The sequence below is a fragment of the Vombatus ursinus genome, unplaced genomic scaffold, assembly GCF_900497805.2.
Source record: "Vombatus ursinus unplaced genomic scaffold, bare-nosed wombat genome assembly UNPS02014807.1, whole genome shotgun sequence".
Taxonomy (NCBI): Eukaryota; Metazoa; Chordata; class Mammalia; order Diprotodontia; family Vombatidae; genus Vombatus; species Vombatus ursinus.
This window is the reverse complement of record NW_020954585.1, coordinates 59,042,949-59,057,688: the sequence shown is the minus strand read 5'-3', so window position 1 is coordinate 59,057,688 and position 14,740 is coordinate 59,042,949.

The window sequence follows — 14,740 nt, the reverse complement described above, 5'->3', positions numbered from 1 at the left end:
TCCAAATCCTCACCCTAACTTAGGGGTGAGGAACCTGTGGCCTCAATGCCACATGTGGCCTTCTAGGTCCTTGGGTGTAGCCTTTTGACTGAGTTCAAGTTTTACAGAAAAAAATCCTTTTATAAGGGGATTTGTTCTGTGAAGTTTGGATTCAAAGGGCCACACTTGAGGACCTAGAGGGCCACATGTGGCCTGGAGGCTGTAGGTTTCCCAGCCCTGCCCTAACCAATCTCACTTATCTTGGCCTTCAGCTACACTTGCTCTCACATATCTAGCCCTTGAAGTCTTTAAGAAAGAGGGAACCTTTTCCTTTCTCTGTTTTTGCACTTAAGAGTTCTATGTTACCAATAGATCCCTTTCCAATCTTGTGAGAAGCTAACATTCTTGGGTTACTTTATATTATTATTTATATATTTATAATGTATAATATATAATACATAATATATGTTATATATAATAATATGCATACATTATTATTATTAGAGTCCCTTGTTAAAAAACAAACAAACAGATTTGGAACCCTTTCTTCAAATCTGAGGAGAATCTTGTGATCATGTTTGTGAAGTCCTTGTATTTAAGACCTTTTTTGTGGGTTGAATTATTTTGGAGTGTGGAAGGAGGGGAAAAATGGTAAATAACAATCCTTTGTAGACAGAATAATTTGGTAGATTCCTACTTATAAGTTTAAAGCAGAGATGTTAAACATTCAGCTTGTGAGTAGAGCCTCAACCAAAATAAAATATAATTAGGAAATAGCTAACAAAATAAATAAAAATTCAACAGAACATAGATAATATTAATATGTGTTTTTCTAAGTCAGTCCGTAGCCAGCAAGGATCCTTATGAAGGCTTAGTGACCCTGATTCTAGTTAAGTTTGACAGTACTTGTTTATAGTATATAAAATCATAGATTTATAGCTGAAAGGGACCTTAGAGATTATCTAGTCAAATGCCCTTATTCTGCAGTGGAGAAAACTGAGACCTCCAAAGAGGAAGGGGCTTGTTCATAATTACACAGCTATTCAGTAGCAAATTCCAGATTTGAACTGAGAATGTTGGATTTTAGATGCAGTGTTTCTCCACCACAACATCAGTTTACCTCCTTGTTGGTTATATGGAATGGACAAGTAGAGTGGTTTTCTCAAAAGTTGTTTTTCATTAACATCAAATGCTATATATTTTTTTCAATGAAGTCATAACTAAAATTTGAGGAAAGGCACTTTGCCCACTAGGGCACCATTAGAGTGCTACCTAGCAACAAGTATAAAGAAGCCTCACATGATTTAAAAAAAAAAGTAGTCACAACCATAAGCCATCGAACTTCAAAACTTCTATGAGTTGAAACAACAGTCAAGGTTACCAAAGGAACCAAAGAATTATCTTATTTCCCCTGGAAAAAAAGAGTAATAGTAAGCTATTCATCATGAGACCTTCTCTTGGAATGAACAATAAAGGGGATAGAGTATTATAGCAGAAGAGTAGTTTTTCATAGTATCCTTTTCTCTTTTCCTTGTTGGTTATTTTAAAAATCCAACCTCTGCTCTGTTTTCTTTGATGGCTATATTTCCCCACCACTCTGATCCTTATATCTTTCACATTCATTTCCAACATTTTCCTCCATTAATTTGTTTCCAACCATTTCTTTTTTTGCTTTCTCATTTCTGATTAAAGTGTGTTATTATCGATCTTTCTTTTGGTTGCCAGTCCACCCACTTTATTTCTTCTTCCTGGAATTATTTACAAATGCAATAAAGTGATATTGTTACATAAAACATGTACTGACTGTAGGAGAAAGGAAAAAACCCATCTCTTCTTTTATACCTCTTTCCATTTCTCTCTTTAAAAAAAAACTGTATGACATTCTTTTTTTTTCTTCTCCTGCAAGAATGTTCCAAATTAAAAAAAAAAAAACATAATGAACAGAACTTATAACAGCTAGATCATCATTTCTAATTCATTCATTTATTTCTTTAATCTGCCATATATTGTGACTTTACAATAATGATTTAGGCTGAGCATTCATTTACATAAAATGTTTTGAATTAAAATGGATTCATGTTGTAGTGGAAAGAGAACTGGAAATTAGTCCCAGGTCTCCTAATACCTTGGGTAAGTCACTGAATTCTCTGGATTTTATCTTATTTATCTATAACAGATAGGAGAGGCACTCTGGCATAGTAGGTAGCAAGCTACCCTCGGAGCCAAGGAAGTTCCACCTTTGACACATAGGTCACTTTGTGACCCTAAGCAAGTCATTTAACTAACTTCTCAGTGCTCTAGACAACTGCCTAACACTGTTGCAGAGAAGGGGCTGACCTGCATTAATGGAGGGAGTTTCCATATCTGGGTGTTCCCTGTATTAATGAAATTACAAGTCTAGTCCTTATCACCAGTTCCTACCTGTAAAATTAGAGGGGTTGAATTTTTAAATATTTAATGTCTCTTTTTGCTCTAAAATTCTGAGTTGTTCTAATTCTATAAAAAGTATCTTGTGTACTGAGTGGACGAGTAATGACACAATCAACCCTGATCTCATTGAGTCAGTGTAGGAAGTCAATAGAATTGACAAACATTATCTCTAGCATTTCTCCTCCCTTTGGCCAAGAGCTCCAGCAGGTCTTATGCATGAGTGCAATGGGGACCCTTTGCATTTGAATCCAAATCCATCAAGGTCATGGTGACAGGACCTTTACCTCCAAAGATGTGAATGCAGCACAGATAGACACCAAATTTTTAATTTCTTTTGGTAGGAAAGATGTGTTCCTTATGGCTTTCTATTGCCATGTGGATTCCTTGGTTGCAATGCCAATGAGTGAGGGCCTCAACAATTGTGGTAGCTCTCCAGCTGAGAGAATTCAGGACAAGTTAAAGACTGAAGTTCATCAGTGCCTGACTTGGCTGAAAAACTCTCCTATATATGTCGTTATTGTTGTTGTTGAATCATTTCAGATGTGTCTGACTCTCCATGACCCCATCTGGGCTTTTCTTGTCAAAGACAGTGGAGTGGTTTGCCATTTCCTTCTCCAGTTCATTTTACAGATAAGGATCTGAAGCAAACAGGGTTAAGTGATTTGCCCAGGGTCACACAACTAGCAATTTGTGAAGCTAGATTTGAACTTGGATCCTCCTGCCTCCAGGACTCAGCTTTGATCCTCAGTATCTCTTTAGTTTTCTCAGTTGTCTCTTCCCTCTGATTGGAGGGCTGGAAGGTGAAGCAATAAATTCCTTCCAAAGCCTCACTTGTTAGAAGGCTCAAAACTTTCCAGATAACTTAATTTTCCATCAGCTGCTCTGCTTGGTTTCAGCTCCATGAGCACCATACCCTGTCACCAGTACCCTTTGGTTTAAACCATATTCCTCTTTTCAGTTTTCTTTTGTCTATTGCCTTCTTCTGTTAGACTGTAACTTCCTTGAGGGCAGAGAGTGTCTTTCTCTTTTTTTCTTATTTGTATCCCCAGTGCTTAGCAGATTGCCTGTCATACAGCAGGTGTTTAATAAATTTTTGTTGACTATTAACTATTGAAACTTGGATTTTTGCCTTCTACTTGCCTCTTGGACTTGATTGTGCTCCTGGTTTTGACTGAGCCTCTACTTTGGACATGATTACCAATTCAGGCCTATTCAGTGTTCCATGATTGCCTAGGGATCTTGGCTCCTGTTTCAGGCATTGTTACTAGGCAGTGGGGTACAGGGGAAAAATATTGACTCTGCAGTCAGAAGATGTGAGTTCAAATCTTGCCTCTGATATGTGACTGTGGGCAAGTCACTTAAATTCTCTGAGCCTCATTTTCTTCATTTGTAAAATGAGGGGTCCTCTAAAAAACTAGTTCTATGAACCTGACCCTTTGTTTTAAGACCTGTACCTAGCCACTGACCTTACCTCTAATTCTATTATAATTCTGTCCTCATCTCTCACCTGCCTGCACGTTCCATTTGAAACCTCCCCTTTGCTTCCCTACTTCAGGTAGAGTAGGTTATTTTTTTTTTTATAGCTATGGTGCCTGCCAAATCCTGACAGTGGTTTTGTAAACATTAAATCACTACATAAACATGTGAAATATGACCCATACAGCTTTATGTGAGATGATACCTAATTTCCCAGTCAGTGAAAATATTCCTACTGAAATACAGCATTAGACGAGGATGGTACATTTAAAACACACTTAAAAAATTTGGTTACTCAGATTACCAAGACCACAAGGTGGGTGAAATAATGTTAGGGAAAAGAAATAGGTGTTATTCATTTGTATTCAATCACATCTTTTATTTTCAAAACATTTTTTGGGATTCCAGTTGCTCATGTGAAGCATAAACATTTCATCCTCTGTAGTATTTGAAGCTAGAATAATGAGCAATGTAGTGGCAAGCAGGGATATGTCTAGGGAACGTGAGTAAGCATCTGTAAACCAAGAGATACCCTGGAATGGCCAAAATGTGTTTTGGTATGGTCCTTTTCAGCCAAAGCATGTTTAAAGCAGAGAAAGATGTTCCTTCAATGGCTTGTTTCAGTGGGATAGACACAGTGGGAATGGTATATGTATTCCAGAAAGATTCTGAATAAAATAAACATTCAGGTAGTATTTGGAGTTTTTTGATGAAAGAGGCTCAAGTGCTCAGACCTCTGTTCTGTTATAGTATTTTCTTTCTCACTATAGTAATAGGTCATAGTGGCAGAGCCACCCTCTCAGATCCTTTATTTTGATTGTGAGGAGAGCTTAAGGTCAAAGCAACTCCCTTCGGTCTGAACTTTCTTAGTTTTATTGATTTAAGTCAGACTCTTGGGGTTAGACTCTTTTCTTGATGTCTGCAGATTTATTCATTGAACTCCCCACACATCTGGATGAGAATATACTATTTGCCCCCTGGAGGAAATGGTTAAATGAATCGCTAAAGCACAAAATGTTCCTGTTAAATTGCTTACATATTTTATCAGATGCAAATTATTTCACATCAAACAGGAGAGTTTGAATATTTATCTCTCCCTTTACCCCAGAAATTTCTTTCCTCTGGTTGGATTGTTGTGGAAACAGGGTTTTAGGATATTGTATTTTAGTGAGAGGTTATGGCATCATTTAATAGATCATTGTAATTCATGGTAAATTAGGACTTGCAATCATTAACCTGATTGTTATTCCCTTTATTATACCTTGAAACATCAACAACGTCTTCAACATTGTTGAATCCACCTGTCAAATTCCAAGATATATTAAATTAGGGATTTTCTTTCCATGGAGGTATGCCTTTCATCCTCCTAGTAAGCTGTACTCATTTGTATTTCAGAGCTCATCAAATTTACCAAGGATTGAAGCTACAAATGTAGCTTGTGCAAATGCACATGTCCACCATCCTTGGAAATGTTAATTAACATTAAGTTTCTCTTTCCTATAGCCCATCATTTGTATCAAGGTGTGAAATTTCTTGGAAAAAATGGACACAATGACGCAAAAGCTACTTTAAAGTTGAACCAAGCTTATTAGTTTCTCACACTTTGTGTGGCTCTGCCAAATTGATTCTAGCTGTGAAACTGAAGGAGCACAGAATCTGCTCAAAATCTCTATTAGATGAGGACTCAAGACCAGAGGAAGTGTGAATCAACGATGTGCTGTGGTTTAATCTATTTATCATTTCCCCCCTTTGAAGTTAAGCATTTAAAAAAAAAACCAAGAAAAAAACCACAACTTGTCAGAATGACTATAAACATTGTTAACTGAGTAATATTTCCTCTGCATCCTCTGCCTCTTTCTGACAGAAATGAAGGGGTCATTGATTAAATTGGTGCCCAAAACTGATTTCACCTTCATATCTAAAAAACCCAACTTGATTCTTTCTCCTTAATGATTACTGGGACAATAGACATTCAAAAATTCAGTGTTATAGTTCAAGAAAGGAGAGGCACTCTGAATCCTGGTGTCTTGTTTGTCTAAGCAGGGGTGTACTGGGGCCAGCCTGAAGCATCTCTTGAGAGTTGATAGTTAAATTTTCAGGGTGATCATTTAGAGCTTGGAAATGGGGCAAATGCTACAAGTTAAGGTTGGAATGATTATTTGTAAAAAGCAAAGGAGAAAATGTTAATAATGAAGATTAGGCAGTTGTCAGACAGTTACTAGCACACCCCTGATCAGGAGAGGCCAGAGTGTATCATCATAGCATGTAGAGAAATCGATTTCGTTTTCAGAGCTTTTCAAGAAAATGGAAAAGAACTTTCTTTTTTGAACAGGTGAAGTTAAGTTGGAGGGTAGACTGTATGTATTCTTGAGATTTCTTTAAGCCTGAGAATTCTAGTTTATAGTGAAAGACATTTGTAACTTGGAATTTCATCAAGGGCAATATGTCCAGTTCCATTTCAAAGGATGGGCCAAGTCACTTTCCATTGATTAATACTGATATGAGAAATACATTTTAAAATATGGAAATGGGGAAAGACTCTTTGACTCTTAAAAGATCAGAAATCAGAATGCATTATTTTAGAGGAAAAACACTTGGAATGAGGTAAAACCTCATTAAACGGAATTCTCATGGAGTAGTAATAATAATATCTAACATTTGTTAGTGCTTTAAGGTTTATAAAATGATTTACACATATTATTTCTTTTGCTTCTAATAATAACATTGAGAGTAGATGCTTTTATTATCCTCATTTGACATGTGAGAAAACCAAGGCTGAGAGATATTAAGTGACTTGTCCGGGGTCATACAGCAAAGAATTGTCTGTGGTAGGATTCAAATTCAGGTCTTTGTGTTCACCCAGAAACCCATTTTTGGATCAATCTTGCTTCAATTTTTCTAAATATGTAAATTCACTTTTTGTCTCTAGTAAACAAATAAGAGTATTTTCCACCCTCCCTTCTGATATACATGTTTTGAAGAAATAGTTCATGTCTTGAAAAGATAGCCTTCATTATCTTACCACCCATTCTCGGCTTATTCCCTTGCAATATGACTTGTATTCCTATGACTTCTTGGAAACTGCTCAATCAGAGGTCATCAATTTGGTGACCTTTTAGTGACCAAATTTAATGGTCTTTTTTAGTTCTCATAATCTGACTTTTCTGAAGCATTTGACATTGTTTACTTAATGGTCACATCATTCCACAAAAAGCAGAGGACTCAATGCTACATTTTGGACCTGATTCTAATCAATGAGGAGAACATGGATGAAGAAGTAGAGATGATAGATAGAACCATACTTAGGGTGGGGAGACAAGGGCTTTGTCCCAAGGCAGGAAATTTGCTCCAGATTGGAAAATTCAAAGGACCACTGACAAGTGATTATATTTCTCATAGCAAGGAGGAAGGGATACTGGTAGGACTTGGGGAGTGCCTGATGGTAGATAGTACAGAACTATGGACAAATGGAGTTGATAAATGGACGATAAGAGGGGAGACAAGAAAAGGCTCCTACTGGAGGAAAATACTGTCTTTTTCCCTTGGACAAAGGCCAAGGTTGTTCCTCCCTGTGCTTTAGAACTGGTATCCAGATGCCTGGAATCATGATTCCTGAGGACAGGATGGGTTAGCTAGCATTACCAATTGGATTCAATGATTATCTTTGTGCTGATTGTTCTCAGACCTACTTAATCTAGCTCTAACCTCTCTCCTAATCTCCCCATTTGCAGTCTCCAACTACCTATTGGACACCTTGAAGTTGATGACCTGGAGACATGCCCTTATCTTCTCCAGCCCCTCCCCTGCCCCCCACCCCCTCCATGCCCTGCTCTTTTTCTAACTTCCATGTAGCTGTAAGGATATCACCATTCTCCCAGTCACCCAGGCTTGCACTCTAGGTGTCTTTCTCATTTCCTTACTCTTTCTCAATCCCCTTTATCCAATATATTGCCAAGTTCTATTATTGTCACTTTCATAACATCTCTTGTACATACCACCTTCTTTCCTCTGACACTGTCACCACCCTTGTGCAGGCCCTCATCATCACTGCCTTCTCCAGTAATTATTCTTCTTGGATTCTAAGTATGAAGAAGCAACTGATTTGTTTTGGTTAATAGGTACTAAAATGGCATATATAGGAAGCTACATAATGTCCCTCTTCAGTTGATGGGGATAGTGGGCAAACAGCTTCCTTAACAATTACCTTGTGATGTCCTGGGGTCTCTGTTTTCTCTGAGGCAGTATTACTTGTCTTGGGTATGGTTTGGGGCTCTTAGTCAAGTGAGGAGCCAAGAACAAAAAGATTCCTAGTTATGGTTCTGTTGATGAGAAACTTGTAGACATCTTAGACTTCACGGCAGAGGAAAAGAGAACAGGACTCAGTCAACCACATGCCTAGGTTTTAGGAAAGCAGATTTCAAAGTGTACAGAGAAAGGAGGGGAAGTTGGTTCAAAAAGAATGAGAACTTTTTAAGGATGAAATTCTAATGACACAAACAGTAATAATTATAATGAAGTAAAGGGAAAATTAGATAAAGAGAATGATTGAAATTCCCAAATACTCACCAATCAACTCAGACTTCTGAAAAATAGGGGATAGACAGGCTTCGGGGGACTGAATCATGGAAAACTGGTGGTTTCTGGACTTAACCCTCAAATGCCAGAGACAACTCAGAAGGTCAGTGGGAAAAATCTGTTGGAGCTGGGTGAGAGGGGAGCACAGTCCAGCCCTGGCCCTAGCTCAGCCCTGGGGTGGTACCCACAGAGGCAGTGGTTGCTTCAGGAGTTCTTGGTCCACAGAAGGTGGGGGGAATCAAGTAGCTGATCAGAGGAGGATTTCAGGTATCTCTTTGCTGGTGCTGAGGCAGGATTCTCTTGCTTTGCCTGTGCTTGGATGTGGGTCACAGTGTTGGGGTGAGGTGGGCACTGGTGTAGTGGAGTTTGTGGTAGTGGAGAGGGAATCCTCACAGTTCCAAGGCAGAAAAGAATGCTTGTGGTCACTCATAGACCAGAGCACAGACCAGGAAAGGAGTAAACACCTCTCCTTAGATCATACCACCTTGGAAGAAATGAAAATTTATAGGTCCTGAGAAGTATCTCTGAAAACAGTTGCACAAAAACCTTGAAGCTTGGAACAGGATACTCTCCATACTGGAAACAGAGCCCTACCTTAACAAAGAGTTAAAAAGTTAAGTAATTGCCAGGGAACATGAGCAAACAAAGGCAAAAAAACAGACTATAGAATATTACTTTGGTGACAAAGAAAATCAAAACATACAACCAGAAGACAACAAAGACAAAGCTCCTGCATCCAAAGCCTCCAAGAAAAATATGACTCGGTCTCAGACCATGGAAGAGCTCAAAAAGGATTTTGAAAAGCAAATAAGAGAAGTAGAGGAAAAACTGGGAAGAGAAATGAGAGTGATGCAAGAAAATCATGAAAAATGAATCAACAGCTTGCTAAAGGAGACCCCCAAAATACTGAAGAAAATAACACCTTAAAAAATAGACTAACCCAAATGGCAAAAGAGGTCCAAAAAGGCCAAAGAGGAGAAGAATGCCTTAAAAAGCAGAATTGGCCAAATGGAAAAGGAGGTCCAAAAGCTCACTGAAGAAAATAATTTCTTAAAAATTAGACTAGAGCAAATGGAAGCTAATGACTCTATGAGAAATCAAGAAATTATAAAACAAAACCAAAAGGATGAAAAAATAGAAGACAATGTGTTTGGAAAAACAACTGATCTAGAAAAATAGATCCAGGGGATATAATTTAAAAATTATTAGGCTACCTGAAAACCATGATAAAAAAAAGAGCCTAGACATCATCTTTCAAGAAATTATCAAGGAAAACTGCCCTGATATTTTAGAACCAGAGGGCAAAATAGAAATTAAAAGAATCCACCAATCACCTCCTGAAAGAGATCCCAAAAGGAAAACTCCTAGGAATATCATAGCCAAATTCATTTCCAGGTCAAGGAGAAAATATTGCATGCAGCCAGAAAGAGTCAATTCAAGTATTATGGAAACACAATCAGGATAACACAAGGTTTAGCAGCTTCTACATTAAGGGATTGGTGGGCTTAGAATATGATATTCCAGAGGTCAAAGGAGCTAGGATTAAAATCAAGAACCGCCTACCCAGCAAAACTGAGTATACTCCTTCAGGGGAAAAAATGGAAATTCAATGAAATACAGGACTTTCAAGCATTCTTGATGGAAAGACCAGAGCTGAATAGAAAATTTGACTTTCAAATACAAGACTGAAGAGAAGTATGAAAAGGTAAACAGAAAGAGAAATCATAAGGGACTTATTAGAGTTGAACTGTTTACATTTCTCCATGAGAAGATGATATTTGTAACTCATGAGACCTTTCTCAGTGCTAGGGTAGTTGGAGGGAATATATATTCTCACCCTATATACACTCACCTTGTGCCCTCTGTCTCTCTCTCTCTCTCTCTATATATATATATAGAGACAGAGGGCACAGGGTGAGTCGAATATGAAGGGATGACATCTAAAAAATAAAATTAAGGGATGAGAGAGGATTACACTGGGAGGAAAAAGGGAGAGGTAGAATGGGGTAAATTATCTCACATAAAAGAGGCAAGAAAAAGCTTTTACAGGGGAGGGAAAGAGGGGGGAGTTGAGAAGGAATGAGTGAATCTTATTCTTATTGGATTTGGCTTAAGGAGGGAATAACATACACACTCAATTGGGTATGGAAATTTATCTTACCCTACAGGAAAATAAGGGAGGAAGAGGATAAGAGAGGTGAGGATGATAGAAGGGAGGGCAGATTGGGGGAGAGGATAATCAGAACCAAATGCTTTTGAGGATGGACAGGGTCAAAAGAGAGAATAGAATAAATGGGGGGGTGGTGGGATAGGATTGAGGGAAATATAGTTAGTGTTTCACAACATGACTTATTGCAAATAGTCAAACATGAAGTGTTTTGCATGACTACACATGTATAACCTATATTGAATTGCTTGCCTTCTCAATGAGGGTGTGTGGGGAGGGAAGAAGGGAGAGAATTTGGAACTCAAAGTTTTAAAAATGAATGTTAAAAATTGTTTTTACATGCAACTGAGAAATAAGATATACATATATCTATCCTACACTAGAGGAAAATAGAAGGGGAAGGGGAGATTGGGGGAAAGGGTATTTAAAATGCACACCATCTTGAGGTGGGGGTAGGGGAGAGATGGGGGGAAAATTTGGAACTCAAAATCTTAAAGGAGACCCCCAAAATACTGAAGAAAATAACACCTTAAAACTATGTTAAAAACTAAAAATAAATAAATTAATTAATAAAAAAAGAAAAAAAGAAAAAAATGGGGGATAGAAGATGTAATCCAGGGTAGATAACTAGGAATGAAGACTAAAGAGTAACAATCCTTCTAAGAATAGTGTAAGGAATGCCCAGAATTAACTGAGATTAGTAAGGAATGCTAAAGACAACAAAGTGAGCTTCTTAAAAGTTATACAGGAAGAAAGAGAGAAATCAAATATATCAGAAGGTGAAGTGGATTAGAATACTTCCTATGGAGCTGTGCCTTCTCAGGTAGGGTTAGGATGATTGCTTGGGGGTAGATAGGATGCTGAGAAGGAATGGCAGTGAGAGAATGAGGTGATTCGATTCGTATTTTCTTCTGTTTTCTCTTCCAAGGACAATGATATTTGCACAGAGAAGAACAGAACAAAAGTAGTTTACAAGGAGTTGAAATCAAAGATGAATGAGGAGATGGTAACTGAGCAATCTACCCACCCCCAGTGATTTAAAATTTCAGGTCTGGATGATCTACATACAGCAAAATATTTGACAGTGTCTCTTATGCTACCCTTGTGCATCAGATGAAGAAATATAGCTACATCACAGCACAGTTAGATGGCTTCAGGAACTGGTTGAATAAATGTACCCAAAGAATAGTTAATGTTTTGATGTCTACTTGGAGAGAGGTCTCTAGTAGAATGACTCAGGGATCTGTCCTTGTTCTTGGGTTGTTTACATTGGTTCTCAATGACTTGGATGAAAAGCATAGATTGTACACTCATCAGATTTGTAGACAACATGATGCTGAGAGGGATAACTACTGTGATGAATTAAAGAGTCAGACTCTGAAAATATCGTGATGGGCTAGAGCAAAAGGCTGAATTCAATAAGATGAAATTTAGTAGGAATAAATTTAATATTTTACATTTGGATTCAAATAATAAACTTTACAAATAAAGGATGGGGGAAAATGTGGGAAAAGAACAGTTTCTGTGCGGGGGGGGGAAGAACACACTAATGAATTTAGAGGACCACCTGTTCAAAATAAGCCAATGCAGTCCTCAGCTACATTAAGAGAGGCATGATTTCTTGAATGTGGGCAATGTATCCCGATGTATTTTTTCTTGATCAGATCATTTCTGGTGTATTGTGTCCAATCCTAGATGCCACTTTTTTGTAAGGACATTGACATACTGCAGCCCACCTTCAGCAGGGTGAAGGAATCAGGTAATGAGGGAACTGGGGATATTTATTCTGAAGTGAAGACCTAGTATGATATGACAGCTATTTCAGAGTATTTGAAGGGCTGCCATGTGGAAGAAGAGATACTTAATTTAAATCACCCTTAATTTTCACCTTCATTTGTTATTAAACCATTTTATTACCATTGGTTATTAAACTACATGGCTTCATGTTTTGTGCAAAAGGAAATGATTGACTTAAAAATAGGAAATATAGTATCGAGAATTATCAACCATCAGATAACCCAAAGCACACCACCATTTTCATACCAGTTCCAAATGCCAGTCATTTTTCATACTATTCCCTTCCCTGTATTCTATATTCCATCTAATAGGCATTGTCCACTAACTCTTAAATTTACTGTATGCTTCCTGGTTCTTTGTCATTAGTCAAGCTATTTCCTTTGCGGAGCATATCTTCAGTTTTTGGTTCCTAGTCCATCTTCCCTGAATTTGTACATATCCTGTAAAGAAGGGATTCTTAACCTTTTCTTTTATGTCATAGACCCCTTTGGCAGTCCAGTGATCCCTTCTCAGAACAGTCCTTTTAAATGCATAAAATAAAATGCATAGGGTTATAGAGGAAGCCAATTATAATGAAATATACTTATAAAAGTATTTTTAAAAAATTCACAGACCTTAGGTTGAGAACTCCTCATTTGAATGCATAAGGACTGGGCCTGTGATGTCATTGGCAAAGGGGACTCCTGGTAAAGAAAATTCCTCTACTAATGCAATTTGGCCTCTTATTTGTAACTTATAGTCTACAACACTTGTTAAGTGACTTGCCCAGGTCACAGATTTTATGTGGGTCAAAGGAGGGACTTAAACATTTTGATGTCTTCTTGACTTAAAGCCAATCTATCCACTATGGTAACTATGCCATATTGCTTCTCATCTTTTAAAGCCCAACTCAAATAACACTTCCATGAAGTTTTTCCGCTCAAGTTTAGTAAAGACCTGCCCCCTTTAGACATTACATATTACTTTTCATACACATTTCTTATGCTCTTATCATGTATTATTTTGCTTTGTAGTTATTTTTGTATCTGTCACATCCTCCTACTAGGAGTATAGACTCCATGCAGGCAAAGACCTAAACTTTGTGTCTCTCTAAATCCTAGCATGGTGTTCCATATACAGTCAATGTTTAACTCACATGTGCTGAATTGAGTTTTATTTAATTAGAATATAATTTTACCTTTCATTTAGTAATTAAAATGTTGTAGTTTCCCCAAGTCATCAATCTGAACTTGAATATTCATCATCCAAAATCATGCTGGAGGTATATAAAAGTACCCAATTTTAGGACATTTCCAGAAGGTGTCCAATCTGTCTGTCTGTCTCCCTCTCTGTGCATCTTTCTCAACTGCTGTTGTATGTCCTTCATTTTCAAAGAAGACCAATGACAGCACAAGGTGATGTTTTGACTTGCATATGAATTGGATTCAATTGAGGAAGAGTTGGGAGAAGTGGTCTGCCTCACTCTCTCTTCCAGCATCATTGAAGTCCAGTGGAAGGACAAAAGTCATGATGGTTGGCAATGGCCCAGGTTGCAGTGGATAATCTTGGTGTCTTTGATGTCTGACCGAGCCCTAAGTGTTCCACAGCACCTGCTTCAGCCACCTTCATGGCCATTGGAACAAATTGTCCTACCTACCTTTGGTGTCCATCTGACACCAAACTCTTACCTATGGTTCTGCTACTGTGCATGACACAGATTTCTTAATTAAATAACTGATATATTACCATTTTTTGGTGATTATCTTCTTTTCTGCAGATTTCCTCTGAAAGTTGATTGTAGGTTAACATTAGGCTTTGGGCCTAGTTGGGTTCAGTTAATGAAAGTTTTACCATGTATGAATTTAGCATCTTTCTCCTCTTCATATTAATGTCCTCTTGTCATCACTTGGTGTAATTCTACTTTGTTTTGATCTGTCACGATAAAATCATAGATTTAGAGCTAGAAGGGATATTAGGCATCATCTGTCTTTTGCTTCTTTCAAAGCTTTTGCATATCTGTTACTCTATAACGACTTTGCTGTGGTATTTCTCAGAATGACTTCAGAAGTACTAAGACTTATATCACCCCAAATGATGATTTTCAAGCAAAATTTCTTTGAATTGGCTCTAATTTGTTTATAGGTTCTATGGTCCTATAAATTAATAGTTTCTTTTTCATTTTATAGCTCTCCTGCAGAATTGAGAAAGTGACATAATTACAGGATTTCAATATGCCTTATGATCTTGTTCAGTCATTTTCCTGTCATGTCTGATTCTTCATGACCCCGTTTGGGGTTTTCTTGGAAAAGATACTGCAGTGGTTTGCCATTTCCTTCT